Raw genomic sequence first — 26,558 nt, 5'->3', positions numbered from 1 at the left:
GGTCCTTTGATGGAGTACAAAATGCTTAGCTCCTGCAGGGGCTTCACCTGATGCATGGAGGTACAGGTACAGTGGAGCCTTGAGACCGGGGCTCTTTTGAATAAAGCCAAATACCGGTGACAGCAGGCGTGGTGGGAGGCCGTGTAGGCACACTGGGTGGGTCCTCCTTAGACGGTGTTGAGTGTTGACTCTATCAAGGCCTTTGCCATGGCGATGACTCCATACGTTGTGCCTTGCCTGTCCTACAGCTCTGAGCACAAGGGCTGATGAAGGTGCGTTCCAAGGCACTAGGAATAACCTCTTAAAATTTGAAGCTGTCGGTTTTTCTGGTTAGCAAACTTCTCAGAGGACTGCTGCAGTGTATGTTGCTCAGATATCCTGGCTGGTGGGATATCTGTCATTCCTCTGCTCTCTGGTTGAACTTTAGGAAGAACATTTATCCACATTATTTCCTAGCTGATGGAGCAGTGTGTGAGCTAAATGGGAGCCTGAAGCCAGCTTCCAATTAAAGGTGAGGGTAAATGTGAGATCTTTTCAAGGAAAAAAAATAATCCCAACTGCCAGACGTCACACTATTGATTATTGTTTAACTTTGAAATCCATCCCGGTGTTCTTTGACTGACGACGCCACCAGAATTATGCTCGACAAGACAAAATGAGGCATAGTTTATAGTGCCTGCCTGCCTGTCTGGGGGAAGGAGCGCTTCTGAGCAGCACCTGTTTGCGTGGGGCAACTCTTGCGTTATTACTGCAGCTAGAAAATGGCACCTTCACCACTCGGTCCCGCTGGGGACCCCAACCTTCCACGTAGGGAATTTCTTTTTTTTTTTTTTTTTTTTTAAAGCTGGAGGATATTTTCTACACATACTTGACAGTAAAGGCAGAGCGTTTGCTGTCCGCTGTTAGTTATTATCTGGCAACATCAAGTGGAAAATACTAATAACATTAAAGGTTTTAATAGGCCTTAACCTTTTGCAGTATGACACGCTTTTAAAACTTTGATTTCAAACAGTGAAGGCCAATATTTCCCTATTATGTTTTGTAAATTACTACAGCCATGGGGCCTTATTTATTTATTTATTTATTGCTCCCATTGCTAACAGATACTTAGTCTATAATCCAATTTTAGATCCCAAAAAAAACTGATTTAATTTACCTTATGATTACCACAGCAACTGTACTACTTGACATTAATAAGGTTAAGGAAGGAATTCCATTGCCTGAAGTGTTCATTCAAGAACTGGGAAAACCTTCCTAATAACAGAAACGTGTGATTGCCAACCAGCGGCCCATAAAACCGAAGGGCAGATATTTAGAGAGGAAAAGAGGAGGCTGGATGGGAGAGAGGAGCAGGTCTGAGGGGAAGAAGAGACAAAGTGAAACAAAGCAACAGAAGGGAAGTGGGAGCTCTTGTGCTTAATCAGATGAGAGTTATAATTAGTGCATAATTTCTGTGCTGATAGGGAAATGGGAATAGGAGATGTTCCGGCAGGCCCTCCTCAAGGAGTAAAGCAAACCTAGGGGAGAAAAAGGAAACAAAAAGATTCGGGGAAGGTTTCTGAATATGCCATGGGCTTTTTTGCTTTCAGGCTAAACCACCTACTTTTCATCTCCTCCATTTTCTGTCTGCCTACCAGAACTGCAGTATGCTTGTTTACCAACGAGGGAAGAAAAGATCGCAGTACCTTTCATAAATTTTTATGGAATTGCTATTTGCTGTTTCATTCGAAGCTAACTCACAGCTCAGCAGTCTAGTCTGTCTTCAAATATTCTGTAGCTGATTTCCCATAAGGAAACCTGCAAATTGTCTAATAGGGACTTGATTCCCAGAAATTAATATTATGATCTATTGTGTATAATACAGTCCTTAGAATTCCACATGTGGTTGAACTGGCCTCTTTTAGAAAGACCTTGGTCTTGACTGAAGAACCCTGTGTGATGGAGACTTGGACGCGTTCCTTGGTAACCTGCCTTCACCGTTAAAAATTTCCGTCTTGTTTCTAGTTTGAATATAGCTGACTTCCAGGATTTGATCTTGTTATACCTTTGCTAAGTTCAAGACGTCTTATCTTTTCCTTATAGAAGTAATTCTGAAAGACTGCGTTCAAACTGTTTCTTACATTATTTTTTTTCTGTGGTAAACTGAATAGGTCAGGTTCTTTCAGGTCTTTTATTAGGTATATTTCCCTGAGGCTTTTCTCTTTAATTGTTAAAACTCCTTTTTAAACATGGGTGCTGGACCAGCTTCTTGCACTTAGCCGCAGTAGGCAGCTTTCTAGCCCACATATTAGAGCAGAACCAAAGTTACTTTTCTTTAAGAGCAGACTGCTTCAAAAGGCAAAGCAGCCATAAATAAGCTATGATTGTGGGTCGTCTGGAGAAACTGAAATTTTGCCATAATGTGGTGAAAGAGAGGAATGTTTGAACCTGTTTCTGTGAGTGACAGAATTATGTCGATAGCTTATTCAAACGCATGGTAGAGTCCTCCTCACAGCTGTGTTACCTGCCATGGCCAGGCCCCAGTCCCAGCCCCTGGGAGATCATCAACCATTCAGATCTCTGTGGAAAATTCAAGGGTCACGTTCAGTCTAGACCAAAAGAAAACTGTTGGGAAACATAAACATCTGCAAACATATTTAAGTACTGTTATGAAGAGGACAGGGACCAATTATTTTGATTAGGCAATGAGGCCAGAACAGAGAAGACTTAGGAAAAACTGTCTAAGAAGAGTTAGTCAATGCAGGAGGGTTCCAAGGGAGGTGACCAGTCCCATCAGTTGAGATATTCAAAGCTAAGCCTGACACCCATCTTTTGGGGATAGTTTAGGGATAGTGAGATCATTTCCGCTATGAAGCGGAATGTTGGATGGGGTTGACCCAGCTGAGATTCCTTCCAAGCCTAACGATCCTGTGGTTCGCAGTTTGCCAGCACACCCAGTTAGGCACTCAGCTTCTCAAGCAACTTTCCAGAAATAAAACCTATTAATATAAAGTGTGCGTGTATGCACACGTGTGTGTGCGACTCAGCGCAGGGCAGCAAGTTAGGTAACTGCTTGGGATCTATTTGTACGTTGCAAACAGTGTTTGAAAGGGCAACTCCCTGGCCGGCGTTGTGCAGAACTCTGCTGTTTCATCTGTGCTGCTACTGACTGTGCCACAGATCTAAACCCAAGGTAATTCTCCAAGAACATCCTGTATTTTCTTGCAATTCCAAGTTTCTGTCTGGGTGCTCATGAATCTTCCTACCTCCCTTACGTAGCAGGCATCACAGGGAGAAGTGTGAAATGTAAGTGTTGTAGGAGGCATTTTGAGGCATTCAGCTTACCTCTTATTTTCTTAAATATCCCCAGCTTTCTCCTGAACTTAAGAACACATCTTCATATTGGCAGGTGCTCAGAAGGGTGTGTTTGGATCTAACTTAGTCAGAAGGCTTCTGTGCTACAGGCTTCAGGAGCCTATCTCTGAGATGAAAGCACTGTGAAAGCGGCTGTGAGCATCTAGAAGATATCCTTCCTTCTCCTGCTTAAGGACGTCACTCCCAGGGAATTGGTTGTAGAATATTGATCTAGGAGTTCACTCCAGGAAGTTTGGCAGTTCACCACTTTAGTAAAAGGAAGGAAAGAGAATCAATTTAAGGAGGAAAGGAAGGAAAAAGATACATTACTTTTTTGAAAGTAAAAATCAGGTGCTAGAGTTCATTTTTCTATCAGGTTCAGTACATCTGGGAAGGTCTGAAGTCCTATCAATGCTGAATTATTTCTGTGACTTCATTCCAACAGCATCATGAATTCCGGGATTTTTAGAAGTTGGACTCTAATAGTTTGGTTTTCAATAGATCCTTTGCAAGTCTGTCTTGATGTTATTCTCCACGACTGGGTGGAAGGTGGGTAACTACCTTTCAGCATGGTCATTCTTTGGCTGCACACTTTAACAGCCGCCTTCTAACTGAAGAAAAGCACGATAGCCACAGAAGTTATTTTCATCACCAGCACAGTAGTTATTCACGAGATGCATGTACACATGCTGACATTTACAAGCACAAGGAGTGGAGATGGTTGACTTTAATGAGGTACAGTTTCTTAAAAAGCTGATGGCCAGACCTTTAATTCGAAAACATCACTTTTTCTGCTGATGTTTATGCTGCTTGCTGTCTGTGTTCCATTAGGTAGGAAAGCGAGACTAGCCTAAAACCTTATAAATACCTTACACCAGCCTGTATAAGCTGATGGTGTAGAGAAATCTTTAGTCTACACAAAGCGAGTTCAGATGGGCCAAATCACAGAACTTGGGTTCAGGAATGTCTGGCTGGTGCTCAAGACCAGCATCTTGGTACTCAGTTACCTCCTAGTTACAAAATTTAAGGATAACTCAAGCCCTGAACACGGTGGGTTGAGAGTGGCGGTGCGTCTCCTCATCGTGCTTTGCTCATGTGAAAGTCAGTCCAGTAAATAAATATTGCCATTCCATTTCTCACCAAGTGCGAGTTAAACAGCTTGGGTGTAAGAGAGGTAAATGCATCCATCTGAAGTTCGGCTCGCAAATGGCTTTCAGATCTGTTGACTCCGTGCCTCTGCAAAAAAAGTTCTTTGTTTGTTTTTTCCTCAATTTCAAAACACTTTGTATATGTTCCCTAATATTTCCTCTTTCTGCTTTCAAAACCCAATCAATTTAGTGCAGAGACAGAAGAATAAAGGAAGGGCATTTGGAAACCTTGAGTATTATCTGCTGTCTGGACAGGTCTAGGACAAAATAAAACCTGAGGCTTAGACACTGATCCACAGTGCTTTGGACCAGAGCTGAGTTCAGTTGCCTAAAGATAAATCTATGCAAACATTATTTGGCTATGTTATTGTTACTGTTTGTCCCGTAAATAGTACTGAGTGATACTTATCATAACAGGAAATTTAACAAAAAATAAACAATATACTCTGTTTATTTTTTAGCTTCTGAAACAAATCATCACATTCACAGAACCTAACCAGTCTGACAGGTTCTCCTTTAAACATATAGTTTTATTATAAAATCAAGGTTGTTCACTAAGTGAGTATATATCATGCTGGTGAGTCAGAGCAAGGTCACCTTCTCTTTGCTTGAGGATCCTACCCCCATCAACTGAAAAGAATCATAGAATCGTTAAGGTTGGAAAAGACCCTTAAGATCATCGAGTCCAACCGTTAACCTATCACTGCCAAGGCCACCACTAAACCATGTCGTCGAGCACCACGTCTGTCCATCCTTTAAATACCTCCAGGGATGGAGACTCAACCCCTTCCCTGGGCAGCCTGTGCCAGTGCCTGACAGCCCTTTTGGTGAAGAAGTTTTTCCTAATATCCAACCTAAACCTCCCCGGCCCAGCTTGAGGCCGTTTTCCTCTTGTTCTATCGCTTGTTACTGGGGAGAAGAGACCGACCCCCACCTCTCTACAGCCTCCTTTCAGGCAGTTGTAGAGAGCAATAAGGTCTCCCCTCAGCCTCCTCTTCTCCAGACTAAACAACCCCAGCTCCCTCGGTTGCTCTTCATAAGACTTGTGCTCCAGACCCTAGAGATGAACAATTCAAGAGATGAACAGAATGCCGAGTATATGGTACAGAGCCCCAGTGCAAGTTCCGTTACACGGAACTGACCCCCTGCCCTAGCTCTAGCTCTCCCCCCATCCTGTTTCATCGAGACTAAAGTGGAAATTCAAATTGTAATGCCCTGCTCCATTATAATGGTGTAAATCCTGAATAATCCCCTTTAAATCAGCTGAGTTACCGTGATGTAACCAAGCGCAGACTGTAGCTGCAGTTTCCCTGAAGGCAGTGTTCGTGGGATTTTTTTTTCCCCCAAATGCAGGGACAGCATTATTGTGCTGCTGATGGAATATTTGTACAATAGAAATTTGGGGTTTTTTGTTGTCTAGCTCAGCAGAGCTGTGAGAAAACAGTAAATTGAAGTGAAAATTCTGAAATCCACGTGATTCCTGGAAATTTTAAATACATTATTGCACCTTCAAAACAAGCTGGTTACAAAACTTCCTATTGGGATTTTATGTTCTTGGTACACTGAAACTACAAATGTGTATATATCAAAAGTCTGAGCTTATGTGGCTGTAATTCCACTCTGAAAGGAAGAGCAAATAAGTAGGTTTTTCTGGTGGAAATTTTTAGAATCTTTTGGTCTTACATTATGTCAAAATGAGATTTAAATATATTTGACTTAGCATCTTTCACTTTGATCCCCCAAACAATTATTAATTAAAGCCCAGAATCCTGATAGAGTATGAGAGTACAGATGTCAACCGAGGAAGTGCAGAGTATTTCAGTGATTTGTGGAGGAACAGAATCTAGCTGTGACATTCTGCTTATGTTTATTGCTATTTAGGGTTCACCTTACAGATATTTTCAACCCTGTGTTTGCCAGCCATCAATACTGCAAACCCCTTAGTTCAGCCAGTTTCTAGTATGAAACTTATCCCTCCCCTGCTTGCCTTGCAGCCAGTGTTTTTCTGCAGGGTGTTGGGGCTTTATCTGGCTGTAAAGCTCGTGAGCACAGGGACCTACCTACAACAGTCCTACAGGGCAGCTGCTGAATTCTGAACCTTTCCTGCTTCTTCCCATTTTTAAAGTACATAGAGGTGGCACCAGAAGGAAAGACAGGCGGTTCTCTGACGTAAGTTTTAGAACCATTCCCCAGAGTATGAAGTGGGATTCGAACGATTTTGGTGCAGATTGCAATGTATGGTGTGGACTGGACGTGGGGCTACCAGGGTTCGGCTGACTAAGGACAACCAGAAGTTCACCTCTGCCTATCTGTATAAGCCAATCGTCTCCCTTAAGCAGCACAGAAATGTTATTTATTTACTATATTTTTTCCAATGCTTTGAATTTTAAAAGGTGTTTTTCTTTCAAAATAGCTTGGTCATTTATCTTTCTAAAAGCATACCTAATCACCTACAGCTACAATTCCTGCACATTAAAACCTATTGTGTACAAATATTCAATTTCCCATCTCGCATTAAGCAGTATTTTCTGGTTTGCCTTGAGTAGCTATTACGATTTAGGGCTCTTATATGGGTACTGCAATTTCAGGCAGTGCCAGGAAAAAACCAATAACTCCTCTTTAGCAGAGTTTTAAAAGTTAATGAGGGACACTTGAAAACTGGCAGCTTTTCAGTCTTAGAAGAAAGAATAAGACTAAGTATGATGTAATGAAAAGGGAAAAAAACAGAAGGCCCTTCCTTCCTTCCATCTGTCCTGCCCCCCGTTTGCTCTTTGCGAGTATGGAGTTGAAGGTGTGATGCTGAAGTAGTAGCCGTGGAAGGTCGCCAGTGCTCCCAGGTCTGGTTTCAAGTGTCTGACAAGAAATACAAGTTTCTAAATGGCTATGCGATGGTAGGAGAGGCAATAAAGGATGTGCAGGCATCTTCTTTTTTCTTATCTTTTTTTTGTCATTTCCTGGGTATATAAGAGGTAGTATTTATGTGTGTGGGTGTAACTTAAAATAAAATTAAAAAAATCTTCTAGTCTGGAAATGAAAACCAGCAGAGTTAAACCATAAATATTGTTTAGCCCCTACTGGACTGCCTGAAAATCGCAGAAGTATCATGAAGTCCAATGGGAAAGGATTAGGAATATTAGTGGGAGAACTTCTGCAGGCTATAGAAGTGTTATTGCAGAGTTTTTACCAGGGATTATGAGCATTGATCTGTGATTACACCTGCAGTTTACAGACCCCCTGGGATTTTCTTCAGAATGTAGCCCTACACTGATGATAAATCACAGCCATGTGATGATTAAGACTTGCACTGTTGGCAAGGATGACGGAGCATTAGGAACCCCAGTCAGAGGTTAAGGCCCTTATTTGTTTTTATCTCCATCCTCTATCACCTTTTCTTTTGGATACTTCCAAACAGATTTGTACCTCATCTAATGTAAACAGCAATACGCAAGTGGGCAAGTGCGTTATTTTTAAAAATTATTATTGTGCTGCCATGATTGTTTCTAAGGTAGCCCACGTTTAGTGCTATGTAACTGCTTTATGGACTTAAGAAAACCTACTGGAATGACATCTGTCACAGTATTTTACCTAACAGCAGATAGAACTTACAGTTCTCCTGTACCAAAGAAAATGAGTCAAAGGCCTAGTGGTCTGTTTTATCCATTTTATGCCAAAAGACCTGTGATGGAGGACCTCAGAAGAACTGGTTTCCTTTGCACTGGTGTGCTGCTCTCCAGGGTTTATAAGAGTAAATCGAGCCCCGGTCATGCTCGGCATTCCAGTGACAAGGAAGGAGGAGAATCGTGTGGGTGAGAGAGTTTATAAATGCTTTGAGACTTCTGGATAAAAATATAACACAGGAAAAAGTGGTGTTCTAGGTTTAGAACCAGCCATCACACGTTCATATGCGTGAACATGGGTAACACTAAACGTCAAGGCGGGCATCCGCTGACTCCCACGGTGGTTACTTTCCCCAAGGAATACTCATATGAGCTATATGACACTTTTATCAAAATATGTTTGCTGAAAAATGGTAAAAGTTTTCACCACAATTGTCAGAAAATGGCAGGAATTCTAAAATTTTGTCAGTCTGGCAAAAAATTAAGCAGCCCATTTTTCCTTAACCGCAGCTGTCAGCCACAACATTTTGACAGAACTTTTTCTTTAACAGCAAAATTTTTCCAGAACTCAACACTTTGTTGAAAGCCATATTTGAAAAATTAATTGTTTTTTTTCATTGGAAATTACATCGCTCTGTCAGAATTGTGAGGGAAAAGTTTGACTACTAAGAGAAGTAGTAAATGCTCCATTTTGCTTTTGTTATTTTCAGGCAACAGATCTGGGCAAATGCTCCATTTGAGTTCAGTGGGTTGCCTTTAGGAATGTGATTAATCAAAATCAGTTAGAAAGACATGGATAGAAAGTGCGGTCTTGGGCAGCTGTAGTTACTACACTTGAAGCCTGGATTTTACATTCTGCTTTCAGAATCTTCCTAGGCTTGCGATTTACCTGAAAACAGGCTGGGAAGTGTTACAAAGCGTTGTTGGGATGTTTGTGAGTGTGGCGGGCAAATCTGATAATGGTGACTTAATATTTTTTAATATTTCTTCTTTCAAACCCAATACGCACCTTACTTTATCTTCCTGCTCTGTTGTATGAAAATACTTTTTAGACACTATGAAAATACAAATAAAGCGTAAGAAATAATAATTAAAATGTGATTTGCTACCCTTAGAAAGATAATGACTGGATAAGCTCGTGCAAAATCTAAAACGAAGAAAAACAACACTTGTCTTCAACCGTATTCTTGCCTTCCAAGAGAGAGTGAGAGGAATTAACTTTCTTTTGTTCTTACTTTTTCTGACCTGATCCACTTCTCTCTAGATCTGGCCCATTTTGTTGGAATAAATCTTGTCTTTTAACTCTGTAAGGCAAATTCATGAACAACATTTCTCTCATAACCCATGATGAAATGAAAGCCAAACACTTCCATAAAAGAGACGGTAATTCTCTTGAGAGCAGCATCTGCATTTTACAGGCGGAACAATACACATCCAGTTTACGTACACTATTTTAAATTAAAAATTTAAGAGCATCAAAAGCATGTAACCATGTGTGGAAAGATCAAACCCACCTACATTGGTTACTGGAATTTTAAGGAGCTCTGTCTGTGGTAGAGCCCGTGAGTGCCGGGCTGTATTACCGCTGAACGGTGACTGTAGGACAAGTCAGGTTTTGGTATGAAGTAGGATGGGGGGAAGCCTGTGGTCCTTCAGACTGGACTGCTGTAGTTACACCGTACCTAACAGATCTTAATTTCTTCTACAGTAAATAGGAAAAAGAATTCTGTATCTGAAGACTAATTCTTAGGGGAAGTCAGGAAGCATTGTCCTTATAAAATGGGCCCAATGCTCAGCTGTAAATCATTATAGCTGCCTTTAAATCAGTGAAGTTATGTCAATTCATAACAGCTGAGAATCTGTTACAACAAGAAAAAGACTTAGTAATTGCCACAGTCCTCTCGTAAAGAATCAATGGATAACAGATATTGTAATGACTATAGGACTGAAACGAGTTCTGAGTTTCCTGTAAACTGCTCCCCGGTCTTCTCGGTCAGGCTGGAGCGTGATACGAGCCATATGAAAACGGAGGGCAGTGCAGAGTGCTCAGCCTCCTCGGGGCATGCCCGCGTGAGTGGCGATCAGACATTCACAGCAGCCTTTGGGACGTGGCAGTGAGCGGTCAGCTCTGCAGTCAGCCACTTGGGTTTGCTGCTGTGTGAGTGAGCACAGGGGTGTCGAAGGACGGCTTGACACACGCGACAGTTATCTAAACTGGTGTGGGTGTTTGAACATGCTCTAGGGAGAAGGGACTGTAGCTGTGTCCGATTCCTTCCCAGAGCAGTTTATGGAGAGAAACCTGTATACACCTGGGAGAACTAAATGGGATGATAGAGCTGTGGCTGCAGTGTGAGTTGTAGTCAGGTATGAAATAAGAACTTGGAGTTACTAAATCTCTTCCCAAGCCAACTGAAAATACATACATACATTTCTCTGTTCCCTCTGTACATGAATTATGTGATATTTGCACATCTAGCCAACAGAGTACTTTGGGGAAAAAAAATAATTTCTTTTTATGATATCCAGTACTAGGCTGCTTCCAGCTAGACTGAGATTTTGTGTGGCTTTCTCTCATTTTTTATTGACCCAAGGCAAGTCTCCTATCACAATATTAGGTACCGAGATCCTTTTCCCTTGTTCCTTCTTGGGGGTGTTCTCCTTGCAGGTGACTTTCAGTGCAGCACTTCAGAATGAATGGAAGGAGCCAGGCAAGCCATGTTGTAAAAATATACCATTTTCCTTGTTATTTCAGACTTTCTCGGCAGCTTCTGTCGTTCGTTTTCCTGCAGCCAGAAGACCAGCGTACCAGATTTCACCACCAGTACCTCAGCAAGGCTGTTCTCTGATTATTCAGAGTAGGCTTTCTTATAGAACAGCTTTTGAAGTTTGATTGCTTTTTTACTACCTTAATGCTATTCCTCCTATGTAAATCATACTAACACCCACCTGTGCATCTGCAATGTGAACAAGGTTTTTGGACAGAATGCTGTTTTGCAAATTTTCACAATTCCCAGCTCTGTGATTGGAGAAGGTTGCTGTGGGAATTTTCATCTGATGAAAGGTCAGTTGGGAAACGTGAGGTCTGACATTTCTGTTTTGCACAGACAGCTATAATTATCTTCATATTTTTTAGCTCCATAGTTATTGAAAACAGATTTAAGGAAAGAAAAAAGAAAGCAAAACTTTAATTCAAAACTCACTAGAAGAAAATGCAGGCTATTTTCATGAGCTCTCTAGCCAGAGCTGAGAGCTTTACGTTATTCCTGCCTATAACCTACTTCTGTCCATCTCGCTGCACGAGGCTGCTTTCTGTAAACTTAACTCCTGATGCTGATGCACCAGCCAGCCATTTAAAGGCAAGCACCGGCGGGTAAGAAGCCAGCACTCCAAGATGTGGCTAAGTGACACTAAAGCAATTGAAAGGTATTCCTTTCTGCATGACAGATGAACCAGATTCCTGCCTCTAGAGATGCTGTCGCTTTTATCCTGGGGCTACGTGTAGTGTATATATATTTCATCAGAGCTCAGTACGTCAGACGCTATGTCCAGGGGCCAAAAGGCAGTGCCTAGGGAAGAACATAAGAACAAAATGGTACTTCTTATTATACTCTCCCTGTACTTGTGTGATGGAATTACAGCTGTCAAAAAAATTCCTTTTGCTTCAAAAATAAGGATAATTTTTCTCACTTTCCCAATGAACGTTCATTGCCTCAGCGTGAGAAGCTCCTGTTCCGTTGCAAATGAGGTTGGGAGTGAAAGGTCCAGGGCGAGGGAAGGCAAACCGCCCCCGACCTCACTGCAGCAGCCTGTCCCAAGTGGCAGTTTTCTGCATCAGCTTTATTTGTCAGACAACCTGTGTCGCTACTAACACTTCTTAACTCAGACTAAATTTTACACACTTGGTAGTGTGTAAAATAAGCATAACTGGCCTCATTATACAGAGTGTAATTCCCTCTGGCTTAACAGATTGTCCTCTTTCCAGGAATTGTGTGGATATGAGGAGCAGCGCTTTGTGATGGGAAGCTCTGCTCTATTACAGCTTTCTGTTAATTGCTTTCTCTGCTAAGCTGCGTTTCCATTCCTGCTGCATATTTTGTTTCCAGCTAGCGCGAAACACCAAAACAGATGGTTTTCAGTTTGGCCCTTCCACTTTGCACTTGCGCCATAGCTTAAAAATACACTGTCTGTTTTTAAGATTCCTGGTACCTGATAAGAAGAAAGTATTCTTCTAGTATAAATTCGCCGTGATGTATTCATAATAGCTTAAGCAGATTAAATTCGCACTGATTAAGTTTATTCTGGTTCAGGTTTTCTCTATGGTAGCGGTGTGCTTTTACGCTAGGTGCGATATTGTCTGGTGGCCTGCTGCTGGCAGGAAGCCACGTAAAGCTGGCATAATCTCCACTTTGGGGGCTCTGGCTAATTTTAGAAAAACGTGATCACGTGCCCACACCTGATCCGGATCAAACTGTGCTATTGGGTGAGCTGGTGATGCATGACCTGGTGTTGGTACTCGTGTAGCTTTGAATAGCCTGGAGATGAACCTGGTATGTTCAGACTGCTACTGTATTTTCTCCTGAAAACAGGTCTGCAAGCATATTTTTCATGAGAAGAATCTTGCATAGGATGAAATAGTAGCACTGTTACACCTTCTGTGCTAAAAAAGTAGCATTATTTAAACAAAGTATCTATGGATAAGTAATATAGCCCTAACAATTACTAAGTACTTTAAACTCACATCGTGCAGTTTATCAGCCTTTGTCTCTGCAGAGTGTAATGCAGGCATCTTTTTTTTTCTTAAATAAAAGTTTTATCTCTAAGTTATGTCAATCCGAAACTCAGTTTGAGGTGTCAGAACAGAGCTGACTTGGCGGGGGGGTGATCCCTGGCACAACCGATTGGTTTGGCCTGGAACCCGTGGGAGAAGTCACGGGCTGGCTGCCTTTCAGCCCTCCCCTCTCTGCTCTGCTGCCCAGCTTCAGGTTTTAAGACCTTTACTCTGATTAAAGCCTAGGAATATGTACAAGAAGAAAGGATTGTAGCTGACAAAGGATAATTGAAAGGATGTAAAAGGAGCATGGGGTCTTTAAAATGACCATTCTTGAAAAGCCTCTTGCTGTGACTGTCCTTTCTTTGCACTGATTTACTCCAGTTTGCCAACATGTGGATGCTGCTCCATGCCATCGCTGTGCTCATTCAAAGCATTCTCAAAACTCCTGTGGGAGCGCAGACAGCCTCAAGGAGTTTGGAGGTTAGAGTGGTAATTTTCGGTTCATTTTTAAACTTTGTGTAAGTCTGCAAGGAAGTGCATCTTCCAAACTCTTTTTAGAGAATTTTAAATATATTTTTCTACTAAAAGTATTTTTGCATCTCTTCTTGCTTTTTCAAGTTGGTTCTGAGTTTAATTCAAGCAGAATGCTTTCATCTAAAAATAGTTTGCCTGCATTTTTTATCCATTAGACCGAAAGAGGCTGCGGTGCTGTTCTCCCACCTCATCATACTGTTCTTCCTCAGAGGGCAGCAGCAATGCCAAGCTGTAAAGATCCATTCCAGTGCTTGTATCTGGCCCCTTAGAAAAGTCACACGTAGTTTTGCTGGCAGTGTAAAAACAGACTCTGGGTCTGTGATGTGGTTAAACCTATTGACAAGCTGCTGAGCTGTCTAGTGATGGTGTTTTCAGTTACTCTGTTGTGCTCATTCAAACCACTATAAATGCCGTTGCTGTTGCAGTACGGTTTCATGGAAATGCTTGATGATGTTCTGTAAAGGCAAACAGTGAAAGACAGGGCATCTGGCAAAAGACTGGGAGGCACATACCCTAAGGAAGAAGAGCAACCACTAGGAACCAAAGGTATTGATGTCTGCACCAAACTGTGATTTCCCAGGAGCATTGCGAGCAGTTGCCCGGAGATCGGGAAACCAGGAAATCCATACAGCAGACAGAACAACGCGTGGAGGGAAGCCGGTATAAGCTTGATTGGGCACTTAGAGCAGAAAGCAAGCAGGACAGGAGCCCGGTTTGGAAGAATAGACAACAGAGACCAGCTACCTTAATGTGATAGGCTGAATAGTAAACAACAACTGCTAGGTTTGTATTATAATGGAGTAAACAAGAAGTCAAGTCCACTGATCAGCCTATAGCTCCTGTTTATTAGGTACCTTGCTGCCTGGGAAGTTGGTGGTTGACAGATTGTGCAGAGGCAGAGCCCAACACCAGCTGACTTCTGAGAGCTCCCCTCGCTGCACGAATGCTGGTAGCCTCTCTTCAGTTATGATAAAGACTCCTGAATCAATCTGAGGACCATTTACTGTCCATCTCAGATACTTAGTGATATGATGACAGTGTAAATATTGCTGAGAAATTTCTGCTTTTCTGTGAAGCCATGCTCAGAGAAGTTGTGCTTTTGGAGAACGTTCCCATTCCCTTGCAATTCAAGTTTGCCACAGGCTTACATGAGAATTCAGCCTATGGCGGTTGCGTTTGGGGACCTGGGGTTTTTGGATACTTGGCGGGGGGAGTGTTTCTTTTATTCTGTTATAACCAAGTTTTCAAATTATTCTGCAATTGCTATTGCTAATGTCTTGAGACAATATTAAATTCATTGGATGTACTAATTTCTGTGCTGCTCTACACGGCCTGGCTGCCAAAGTTGTAACACTTCTTAATTTCAGTTCATGTGAACTTGGAGTCGTCTGTAAAAGGTATCAGTAACTTACTTAATGAGTTCAGACCTTGAGACATGAAAGCTGAGGTAGTGTGGAGGGTAATTACAGTACAGAAGTGCCTAATCATCGTTAGGTCTTGCCAGACCATTTGGTGTTTCACTGACTAAGAGGCTGCATCAAAGATGTTTACCAAATCTGAGTGTAAATTGGAAGTTAAATGACTGGGGAGGCAAATGATACCATCGACGGCAGCAAAGGAATATCCTGGATGGTGCTGAGGTGGGGGAGGAAAAACTTGCACTAGCCATCGCTGCGTCTGATCCGTGGCTGTGTTTCACATGGCTCTGGTCTGTAGAATTAAGCAATCATAACTGTGGTCTTGCTAAACATGTTAATGCCGTTGGTTGGCTTTGTTATGACTTACTCTTTTTTGTCACAGCATTGCAAAGCGCCTCACCCTAATTTAAGCCATATGGACTGGAATCATGTCATACTTGGAAAGAAACCAATCAAACAAGACATAAGAGAGTGAGCAGGCCTCACTTGTTTTAACAAACTTAAAGAAAACATTTCTAAGGGGATATTCCAGAAAAACACGCTTACCAAAAGGCCTTGGAACTGATGTTTCAGCTCATGGATTATGCTGCTTCTCAGTTATTGTTGTAGATCTCTCGTAGGTTTGACCAACTTCGACAAAGTTTAGAATTACAGTGAGCTTCGTGTTCTTTTGTTGTAGATCCCTGTTTTCTGGTTAAGAACGTACACAGGTGTAAGCAGGAGCACCAGAGTCTTCACACACCTTTTACGAATTATTCTGTGCAATGGAGATGTTGCTGTTAATTCTGCTGACACATATGATCGTGTGCCCAGCTGGCTGATAAAAATGTCCTGGAGTCCTCAGTGTTTCCCTGCTTAAGTTACTGAAGTAAATAGAAGCATAAAGAAGGAAATTGGTGGCAGAGGGTATTAGAGGACTGATAATCCCACCAGCAAAAGTGATGAGAAAGGAAATAGTCTAGTGTTTTATTTACCAGGTTTTAAATCGTTATTTCTAGAGAAATTTCTGATGCATGTATCACAGATTTGTTTCTGAGATCATACCGTTATTCAACCTTTAAAACAGCCGTGTCACCTTTTCTGAGCATTTTGTCTGGATTTGTTCTCATATCAACTTACTCCTTGTTAAGGAATAAAACAATTTTCAAGATGCCATAAGTTCATTTGTATAAGACTCAGCAATTAGCTAACACTGACCTGTAAATGTATATATTTATAGGACACGTTACCTCCTGTTTGACTAGTCACAAGAAACGATCAGGTCCTGGGAGGCACAGCAGAGAAATTCAGCAGGAGAAATAGATTCTATTACTTGTAGACTTTTAACTTTCACATTTTAATGAAGTCTATCTGGTTTAATAATAACATTATATAAATCCAGTAAAACGCATCTGTATTGTTTTCACGAATTTAGTGATCTTTTAACTAAGCTTCCATCATACAAGCAAACCACCAGGTAGATATTATATCATGAGGAATATTTTTTCCCTTCCAAATTACCAACTTTCAAGTGTGTGCTTGCGGTTCTTTTACCTCTAATACCAAGATTTTTAACTCTTACAAATTCATCATCTCGTCCCTTTTTCTTTTGACGACTTCTGATTGCATCTTTTATTACATGCTGGGTGTTTTATGGTTACTTTTTCACTATTTTGAGCTGAATCTGTGTATCTGTTGCCATCATCTGTGTTCCTGTAGTTTTGTGGTTTTATTGTGTCAACTTGCTATATTGTAATTCTTATGTCTTGCTTTATAGGAGTTATTTCCTGCAAATAAGTAGCTATACCTTGATTTCACTGAAAACTTCTTGATTTTAGCTATAGAAAAACACACCTTTTCACCAGCAGCATTTAATTCCTAGTCTAGCATATCTGTCGTTAAGTCTTGAACTGATTAGAAAATTTATTTAGATATAATTTCCTCTCTTTGGGTTTTTAAACACAAATTTCTGTTTACTTTATACCTGTCACCTTCATTGTTGCTGTTAGCTTACATGTGGGCTCTTGTCAAAATCTTTGACCACAGCTCAGTCATCAGAAAGCCTGCAAATGGGTGGGGGAACACACTTCTTATGCTTGTCAGGTCTCTGAGTGTCTGCTGTGACCTGCACCTGTGCCATTCAACATTTTTAAATCCACTAGATTTTACAAAAAGAAAAAAAAAAAAAAAGACGACGACTGCTGGTAGCACCCCATTTTGCATTAGGGGACTTGAGTTTTCCAGTTCTAACAGTTCTTCAAGGTAATCAACAGAACTTCAGAAGGGGTGATCCCACCCTAGAAAGTAGCAAAGTAGCTTTAAGCATATCTTTTGGTGTAAAGTTAAGCCTGTTTTGACTTGTTTAGATGGGTGCACACCAGGAGGAATTCCACCGATGTTACTGGATTTCTGTCATCGTAAGCAAGATCAGAAGGAGGCCCGTTGCACTCATGGCACTATAGTGCTTCTTCGCTGCTGCTGCCAAATTTTAATAGCGTTTCTTGGCAACTTGGTGAAACTGGATAACGCTGAAGTTCCAAGAGAGACATTGTAATGGCTTTAAATGTTGTTCATATTTGATATCTTCAGCAGATACCAGTTTCCCCAAAGAAACATTTTTGAACACAGTCTGCTGTCCTGTTCAGGCCTAATCACCGCAGAGCCCATGTGTGCAGAGCAGGAAGACAATAGCTCAGAGTGAGAAGTCGCAGCCCTTCTGCAAAGCATTAGCAGCTGTAAAAAGAAGCAGCCCGAGTACAATACCAACGCATATAGCATATGGAAAACTAGTGATCTTGTTTCCTGGAGTCTGTTCGGGGTTTGTTTATGCTTTTTTGTGACCAAGTAGAAATAATTATTCAACATTACTCGTTCCAACAGAATGTGCATTAAGATTTTTACTTGGTGAGTATTCATTCCTCTTTTCCATATTCTCCAAAAGGCTTTGTCGGCAGTTTTTTTTCTAGCTAAAAAGAGAATTTTTCACTAAGTATTAGCCACAGATGTGCTCCTTGATAACCAGATTTGACTCCACCGAGTGCAGTGGGTGGAATGATCGAAGAATTGAAGAATTCTTGGGCATCGCCAGTTGTTTTGCAATAAACTTGCAATAAATTTTGCTATATTCTTAAGTGACATAATCCTTTTTACGTCAAGCTCAAAGCAAAAGTATGTTTGACAATAAAAAGTCAAAATACTTTCTTTTGTTATCCTGACACTCCTTCCTCCTTTCCTTTAAAGATGCATCTTTCAGCCAATTTACTATTTGCTTCTAAACCTTTTTCCAGATTCGGGTTATAGAATAACTATGTACTTTGATTAATTTTCAAATGGCAAGATTATATTTTCATTTATGTATGCACTTCAGTGTGCAAGTTCTATTGACTTATGTCAGAGCTTGGCCCAAAACGGTGATTGCGCACGACTGTTCCAGCACTCCTGCCATGCAAATTCACATCAGTGAACGAGGAACAACTTTGTTATTTCCACCTCTGGGTCAAATCCTGCCCGCAGTTAAGCAAATGTTTAGAAAATACTTTTAGTTCCTCCTTGGCTTTATGTATAGCAGGTGGTCTTAACAGTGAATTGGAGAAGACGAAGTATAAATTGAGTATTTTTCAGTTTATTCTAAGAAAGAGTGGTTTGTGAGGATGAGGAGTGAAGAAGAAAATTTAAAATATAATCTTGAGGTCTTGTCTCTGCTTTATGTAGTTGAAACTACATAAATTGAAAATACTTGCATGTACTTGAAATGCACTTGAAAGTTCCCAGAGCCATTTTCACAGAAGTGGAGTTTTGACAACATTATCTTTGCCAACATTTTATTTCCCTCAAACGTTGTATGATGTGTTTTCAGTTGCCACTGTCTGCCACAAAAGTGGTTCTCTTTCAGTGGCACCGTAGTCATTTGTGAGTGTTGGAATGAAATGCTTCGTATAAAAACAAGATTTTTGACACCAGTCAAATTAGTCATCTACTTGTTTGGGAGTATGGTTATTGCTAGTTCACACTCACTCGTGGTAAATGCAAAGGCATTTTATATGCCTCTGTAATTTGTAACGTTTCAGCAATGTGAAGCAACGTGTGCTGGGTTTTGCCTGCCTGGAACTAGAATTTTTATATCTGTTTTGACAAAGACAATCTGAGTTTTAGCAAAGCTATTCTTATGCCACCAGACTTAGATAAAGATGAAGGCATTTTCTTTAAATATTCTGTAGCAATTGTTTCTGATGCAGTCTGTAGCAAGCTTCGTATGTCACACACGTTGTCTTGCTAAAGGCAGTACTGGTGAGGAAATAGTGCGGTTTAAGTGTTTGTTTGAGTTGGGAGGGGGGTTATCAAGGCGTTACAAGAAAGCTTGCCTGATCCTCTTTGTTTTGGCTGGATTGCTCTGTGACACCTGTAGATGAAGGAAAAGTTTCATTTTCAAACTTCTTAGTTTTAGCTGACAATCCCAACAGCTGACATTTCTGTGTCTGGTTCGAAACGTGATAGTCCAAGAGGCCGAAAAGGGAAGCTGGTTATCAGTGCCCTATGCTTTACCTGTTCTGTAGGTACAGTATTTTACAGTAGATATTTCTGCCTCCAGAGATGTTTTCCACTGCACTTTGCTGGATGATACTTATCACACGAACATGAGCCAACAGATTTTTTCATTGAATGTTTTTTGTAGTCGCAGCTTTCACTGGGATGTCTCTCCTTCTACCTTTGCACTGGCATCTAGTATGTAACGGGGACAGCTGTGCTGACCGTGGTCTCTCTATTACTGTGAATGAAGGAGAGCGAGCACACCAGCATTAGAGCTGATTACTAAGGATGGGTAGTTACAGACATAAAGCTTGTAGATGAAGGTCTGTAATTGTCAACATTTCACTGATAAACTGCCAGCAAGGCAGAGAAATCTTAAACCATTTTTGCTGGGTGCCAACTAATTTAAGAGCCTGCTTTCAGGCTGTGTTGGAGCCAGAAAATACGGTTACCAGAACAAGCACAATCTCTGTCACTTCTGTTTCCCAGCTGCTTCTCTTGGGGTGCAAATGGCAGTACAGAAGTTCCTTGCAAAGGCTGAAATCCAAATCGCTATCTGTCTTTCTGTGATTTCAAATCTCCTGCGGACTCAAGAATGAAATTTGTTTAGTTCAGGCTACATGTCCTCACCCCCTAAAAGAAAGCACCGAAATCATAAGCAAATCAAAGGACACCTGCCTGTCACCAGAAGACATCACCAAAACTTCGGAGTGGTGGCAAAAGCCATTTAGTGGTTAGAAACAGCAATTGCTAGGAAAGATCTTCAAAGCCTCCTTCTTGACTTTGTACTTGAAAGCAGCCTAACCCTAGGCCACCTCTCTGGCTGTCAGCCTGCCCGTTCCCACCGTGCCTGGTCGTTTTTACTGCAGACCAATGGAAGTTAGAGGTAGTGGAAATTACCTGTACAACACAGCCATGGAGGTTTTAATCCCATCTGCACTCTCCTCCTCTGTCTGTGGGTCTCTTTCTTGTAAAAGGTAACATGAAAATGTTATAAAGAAAGGTAGAAAAGACAATGCTACAAAAAAGTTCCATCTGCTACAGCTCTAAGTGGAAGGGAGATACGGAGCCAGCAAAGCGAGAAGGGGTTTTGAATAGTTTGAATATTTTGTCATCCCAAGCAACAGTTATCCTTTAAGTCAAAAGATGAAGTTTAATTTCCTGATCTTTTGTCATTCTCTTCAATGACAGTTGTAGTCTATCCCTTCATCCTCTTTTGTACTTTGGAGCTGATTTGACAGGCGTATTTTTCACTGGTGCAATCTTAAAAGAAAATATTTCTTTTATGCAAGCTGACAGAGTGTGAGCAATGTTGGCAATTACCTTTGGGGTGGTCTCTCGAGTGCTGAGAAAGTACTGAAAATGGGATGGAACAGACAACTACAGAAAAGCCATTACTGCCATTTAGCTTTTGAACGTTATCTCTTGACACAAGCACAATGCAAGGTACTGTAGCTCATTCCAAGAGCTATAACTAAAAATCGACTTCTGGGCCCTTTTGATCTCTGCAAAGGTTCGGGTCCAGACTGTGTAGGTAGCTCTCCCTTCATCGCAGACTAAATTGAAGCTTGAAGTAGGATGTCCCATTTGAATCTGGACTCAAACTTAGTCACTGGAGCACCTCTCTTTGTATGCGTCCTTGACATAGCCTCCTTCAAACTGCAAAATCTTACTAAGCCATAGCATGTGTGTGGATCTTCCCTGTCTGGATTAGCTGTGGAGCAGAAATGCTCACATGTTTCAGTGTTATTGTTGACTGGTGCTATGAAGTTCCTCGGCCCACCTGGCAGCCTCTCAGTCTTTAACGTTGGAGTTTGATTTTCACAGTGTGTTTTGGATAAAACAGAAAGAAGTGAAGGAATGTTCAGAGATGTTGAAGCTTTGTGTCATTTGCTGAGGTGCTTGTATGCCTGATTAATTATTGCCTAATTATAAACCCTCGGGATCATACTTTTCACCAGTGAGAAGAAAATGTTACACAGACTGCCAAGAAATATCAGATTTTCCATCCCAGCTGTTTTCTGATTCAATGGCTACACCATCAGTTTAATAGAGCTGTTCAGCTGCACTTTGGGATGTTTTGCCTTTTGTTTATCCCTCTAATGCCATGCCAAACAGAACCTCGACTTCTCTCTCTCAACAGAGGATTTTTTGGTATCTAGCAGCAGTGGATAGGTACAGCTGAAATTACATGCTTGGTTTTCCCTTTTTGCATCTCATGATGTTGCTGTGTCCACTCCAGGGGAAGGGAACAGAAATACAACAACGCTCATAATGCTCACACTATGTAGCTAGGCAAAGGAACAGCGAAATTCTTTCTTTTGCTTCTCCCCCTCCCCTCGCCCCTTAAAGATAGAACAACACTGTTCAGAAAACTTTGGAAATGGTTTAGATGACTAAACTAGACAGTAGTTCTCCTGTTCTTCATTTCACAGGACTTTTCAAAAGCAAAGAAACTCAGTCCTTGGCATCATAGTTCACAAACATCCTAAGGTCCTTTTTGATGCACTTGTGGTTTATGGAGCACCATTTTGGAGCCACGAGTAAGAGACTAGCAGAATTACCATTAGCTGCATGAAAAATAGACACCTCGTTTGGTTTTGGTCTCTGGAGACCTGCTACGTGTGATTGGGACTGTGGGGATGAGGTGCAATGGTCACTTTTGGTCCTAGTGCTCTTTTTGATACCATATTCAAGAGTGAAAAGAAGATGCGGTTTGGAGAAGGGTGACTAGCCAGGCAGCTCCGCCAGAATGCCGGAGGCAGGGAATGACTTGCAGGCAGCTGCCTGGCTTAATACTACTTCTGAATCTGGCAGGTGTTGAAATCAACGTTGGTGTATCACGGGTGAGCTGACTCGCTCCGAGATGTAGATCAGAGGCAGGTACATTAGCTGAAGATGACAAAAGGGGAGGAAGGGGGACAGCAGGGATGCAGCCCATTGAGGCATTAACCACTAAAACAAAGAGTGGGTGAATAGGGCCGCTTGTGAGCAACAAGCAAAATGTTTAGTACTTCTGTGGACTTGCATCTTAGAAGTTGATTTGCAGTTCTTGATTTGACTGTGACATGTTAGGAAGAACTGACAGAGCATTTGAAGATGGAGAGAAGGAAAGGGTTATTGTGAAGAGATTTTGTGATAGACAGGAGAACAAGAAAGTAAACCTTAAGAGAGTAGGGCTCAAAACCTCAGAATTTTATTAATTCTATTTGAATAGCTAAGCTTCCATGAGCAACGAATTTAAGGAAGACAGTGACTGATGGAGAGCTTGCAGTTCCCTAACAAAGCAAGAAGCAAAGACAGAAAGGATGGTAGTAAGACACTGATTCATGCAAATCAAATGATCCTGAGCCTATTGCAAGAAAGGAGCACATTAAACTGGGGATCTATCAACAGTAGAGTCATCTAACACACATGCAGGATATTTCACTGCCGTATCTGACATTGGTCTTTGACAGAGTCCTGTCGCCAATTTTGAGAGAGATCTGTCACAAAAAACAGGGACCAGCCAGAGTCCTGAGAAGAATACAGATTAGAAATCTGGAAGTCAGTGACTTCTGTGAGGAACTTCTGAAGTATCGTGGGATGTCTAGTCTAGAGAAGTGATGACTGAGGGGAGACAATACCAGCGGCGTAAGTGTTTATAAGAGCAAGGCAGTGAATCTACTGCTCTAAGCAAACAAACAGAACAAGAAAAAGAGGTAAGAGAATTCCAGATTTAGAAATTTTTAAGACTTTCTAAAATGCTGATAGTTATTCACTGGAATAGATTACGTAAGGAGAATCTCTATCGTTGTAGATTGCAAAATACAGTTGGGATAAACATCTATCAAAAATTGTGTAGACGGAGTTGTTTGAGCTTCGCATCTGGGTGTTAGCAATCTATGCAATAGATGTGGATATCTTAAGGATAACATGTCTGTATGTTAGACTGCTGGATTGAGAGTCAGGAAGTTTCAGTCCTGTTCCCAACTTTGTCATTGGTCTGGGAGATAAGTTACTCCAACAGGCACGGTGACCTTCTCTCACGAGTGATTTGAGGTCTGGAAGATCATGAGATCCAGCAAAGAGCTAGATAGGACTTTTGTCTTCAGAAGGAAAACATTTCTTTTGTATGTTTGTGCCACGTCATTTGTGTTTCATTCCAGAAGTTAATTTTGTACCAGAGTCCAACTTTGTGATGTTGCTTTAAAGAAGCATAAGGTACTGGCATGATGGGGAGCAGCTTCAGGGAGGTTATGATGGGGCTGATGAGTTTGTTCATGATGTCGTTATTGCTGGGTCCCACAGAGGAGGTGAGAGAAAGCAAATAGGGCTGCTACATCCACAACAGTGTATAAGAGACTGCAGCTTTTCTTCTTTTCACCTGAAAGATGAGATTTTTTTAATTTATTTTTAATTTTGTCCCTACTCCCTAAAATGTGCCCTGGGCCAAAGTTAGTTATTTGGATTTAGTGGAAAGGAGGAGTTTTTAGATCCAAAATTTTTGCTGATATTCAGTAAAGAAAACATGCCAATTCCCAGTGCGTTCTGTGCACTGCCACTTTTAGTCACTTTGCCAAGCACCTCCTTTCTTATGTTAAAACCTGGTAAGCTCTTCAAACAAAAATATTCTATCTATACTTCAAAAAGAGCCTTTGCTCATGTGCGTTTGCCTGGAAACTGTTGGCAGGAGAGCTGTGTGTTCGCCATGGGAGGGGAGAACAGCTTCCTGCCTGTGCTTTCCAGTTGCTGTCACGGAGCACTGGCCAGCTACAGGGCACAGCGACGGCAGTGCCTGCTCGTTTGTAAGACACATTGGTATACGTTAAGCCATTTCTTTACAGCTATTTTCCTCACATAGGCAAACTGCAAACAATTAAATTATCCTTTTTCTGCCCTTTAAGAAGTATAAAAGTTTTTGGTGTCTAATATTTGCTCTAAAGTACATGTCCATTCCCTACACCTTATTCTGAATTTAGTCACTCTGTCAGTAGCTTTTACAATAGCATCAGACCTAATGGAATCTATTTGGATTTACCAGCACAGCGGGTCGTTATTCCTGGGTGAAGATCAAATATGGATAAATGAAATGCTTCATTTCAAAATTAATGCAAAGGAAAATGAATCCCTAAAATGAGCACTGGCGTAGCTAGTTGTTGTTCTTTTGTTTGACCAGGGTGTTTGCTACAGACTGCAACTAAAATTTTTTTGTTACAACACCCTCACTTTTTTTTTTTGTAGTATTTCAATGAAATATTTTCTTCTTTCAAAGAACATTATTTTTGCGTTAGAGGATTTTAAATTGACCTGCTCCCCAAATGTATGAGCAATAGGCTCGTGGTTTCTTCCCCAACAATTTGATACTGCAAACAGAGCTCGCATGGAGCAAGTCCTTAGTCACAGAACAGTCTTGTTTTGACAGTCCTAAATGATCCATACAAGTCACCCTTGCTGTACAAGAATTAAGTAATGTCTCCATGTCAACACTTTGTAAAAGAGTATGCTGAAGTTAATTTGCACCCCAGGTCAGAGCCCAGATTCTTTCAAAAGAGTGACATTGAGCATAACTTTCTGGATTTCTGTAGACCTTGGCTAAGATCTGTATTAAGATCTTGGCAACACAATGCATGTGAGTGTCCTATGCAAGGCCAATGAGAAATCATAGCAGCGAGCTGTTCACAGACTTTGTTTTTTGACTTATGACTAGTCACAGAAATTGTCCAAATTCATCTTACTGCTGTACACATCAGCAAGTTAAGATTTACTAAATTACCAGTGGTAATTGCCATCACTTGTTTCTAATACTTTGTATTTAAAATAAAAAAAAAAAAATCCTTACCTGGCACTTCATTCTTTTCAGTGTGCTATATATGACAAAGGAGATCCACATTTATTCCCACACTTCTCTGGTTTTGCTGTCAAACACATGAAGCCAGAGACTTCATGTAATGAATTGAACGACAATTCCCTACAGAGAGTAAAAATCCATGACAAACATCGCTGCTGTAACCTTTGTTTAATTTTCCTGTCATTTACCCCTTTAGAATGATGCTTAGAACTAAGATGCAAGCAAGTATTATCTTGAAGGGAGAAGATAACTGTGCAGAGTCAGATCTTGCTTTTTTATATGGATCATCCTTAATTGCCTGCATTCAACCAAGGACAATTCAGTTTGTGTGGAAACACTGAGGAGATTTCAAAGGGAGAAGAGCGTTAGCTATACGCACCTCCTTCTTGCCGAAGCACTTCTTGATGGAGCTGTGATGGACCGATATCTGCAGTAGCCGATTCCAGCTGCAAGTTGTTTCAAATTTATCTATGCAAAACACAAAGCCTCTGAATTATTACTATTACTCACCACAGAGAGAAGCCTGAGTTGCTAAGAACAGATCCGCTCATATATCTAACATGACCTTATCTAAAACTGAACAGATGGAGAAAAAAGTCAAATCAAGTGCTTTTTTTTTCAAGTCTACCTTCAGGATAAAAGATGCTTATAAGTAAAAATAGTTGGAAGAAAAAGGGTATTATCTATTAGATTTATAACGTGGTTTTGGATAAGTTTCTGTTCTTCTTCACTGCACTGTATAAAGAAGGTGCATTAGTGGCCTTCTCAATATTCCTTTCATTCGTTAAAGTTTAGATTCTGGACACTCATCTTCTGGCTTCCAGTCACCAACTTATTTCATTTGTGACCAAGTGTAACCTGGGTTTCTTTGGGTAAAAAGATAGGGTTACATATCAAAGGTCCAAGGCATGCACTTGATGTTTGTTCTTTGCCTGTTGTGCATGCCAGTATGTGACTTCGGAACTCTTAGTGCTGAGGATGGACTTGTAATGAAGGTTTGGTTTCCAGCCACGTGTTTAGCAAACATATGGAGAAGAGAAATTTAAAATCATTTTACAATTAGCCTGTCAAGAAAATTCCCGAATACATAGGGGACACAGTCACTTTAAATTTTAATGTATGAAACGATGGAAGGACAATTAGACTAGACTGAAGCTTGGAACTGCAGTGGCACCCTGAAAAGAGCTGAACCCAGATGTCACTGTGTGGAACAGTGTCCCGTTGTTAAGTTAAATAGACTTCAAATTATAATTAAGGGATTAGACTTGACAGGCAATGCCTGTCTATGTGAACAGAGCACACTTCAGAGTGTTATGCATTAATTCTGTATTTGGAATGAGGAATGATACTGTCTTATCTGTTACGTGTATTTCCATCACAAAATGCTGTTTGTGATATGCG

The 26,558-nt window shown here is 41.1% G+C and overlaps 1 protein-coding gene across 3 annotated transcripts in view; it reads left to right on the top strand.

Annotated features, from left to right (window-relative positions):
• LOC148056647 (uncharacterized) overlaps positions 1-26,558 on the top strand; it is a 190,101-nt gene that overhangs the window by 142,500 nt on the left and 21,043 nt on the right. The window contains exon 10 of one of the 3 annotated variants that reach the window (XM_087748398.1): positions 10,851-10,920. The exons of the other annotated variants lie outside the window; for them this stretch is intronic. The gene's annotated coding sequence lies outside the window, so the exon portion shown is untranslated. Of the gene's footprint in view, positions 1-10,850; positions 10,921-26,558 lie in introns of those variants that run through there. 3 annotated transcript variants of the gene reach the window in all.

This window comes from Nipponia nippon, unplaced genomic scaffold, assembly GCF_047370975.1.
Source record: "Nipponia nippon isolate SJK-2023a ecotype South Korea unplaced genomic scaffold, ASM4737097v1 scaffold_12, whole genome shotgun sequence".
NCBI lineage: Eukaryota > Metazoa > Chordata > Aves > Pelecaniformes > Threskiornithidae > Nipponia > Nipponia nippon.
This window is presented reverse-complemented; position numbering and strand designations above follow the sequence as displayed.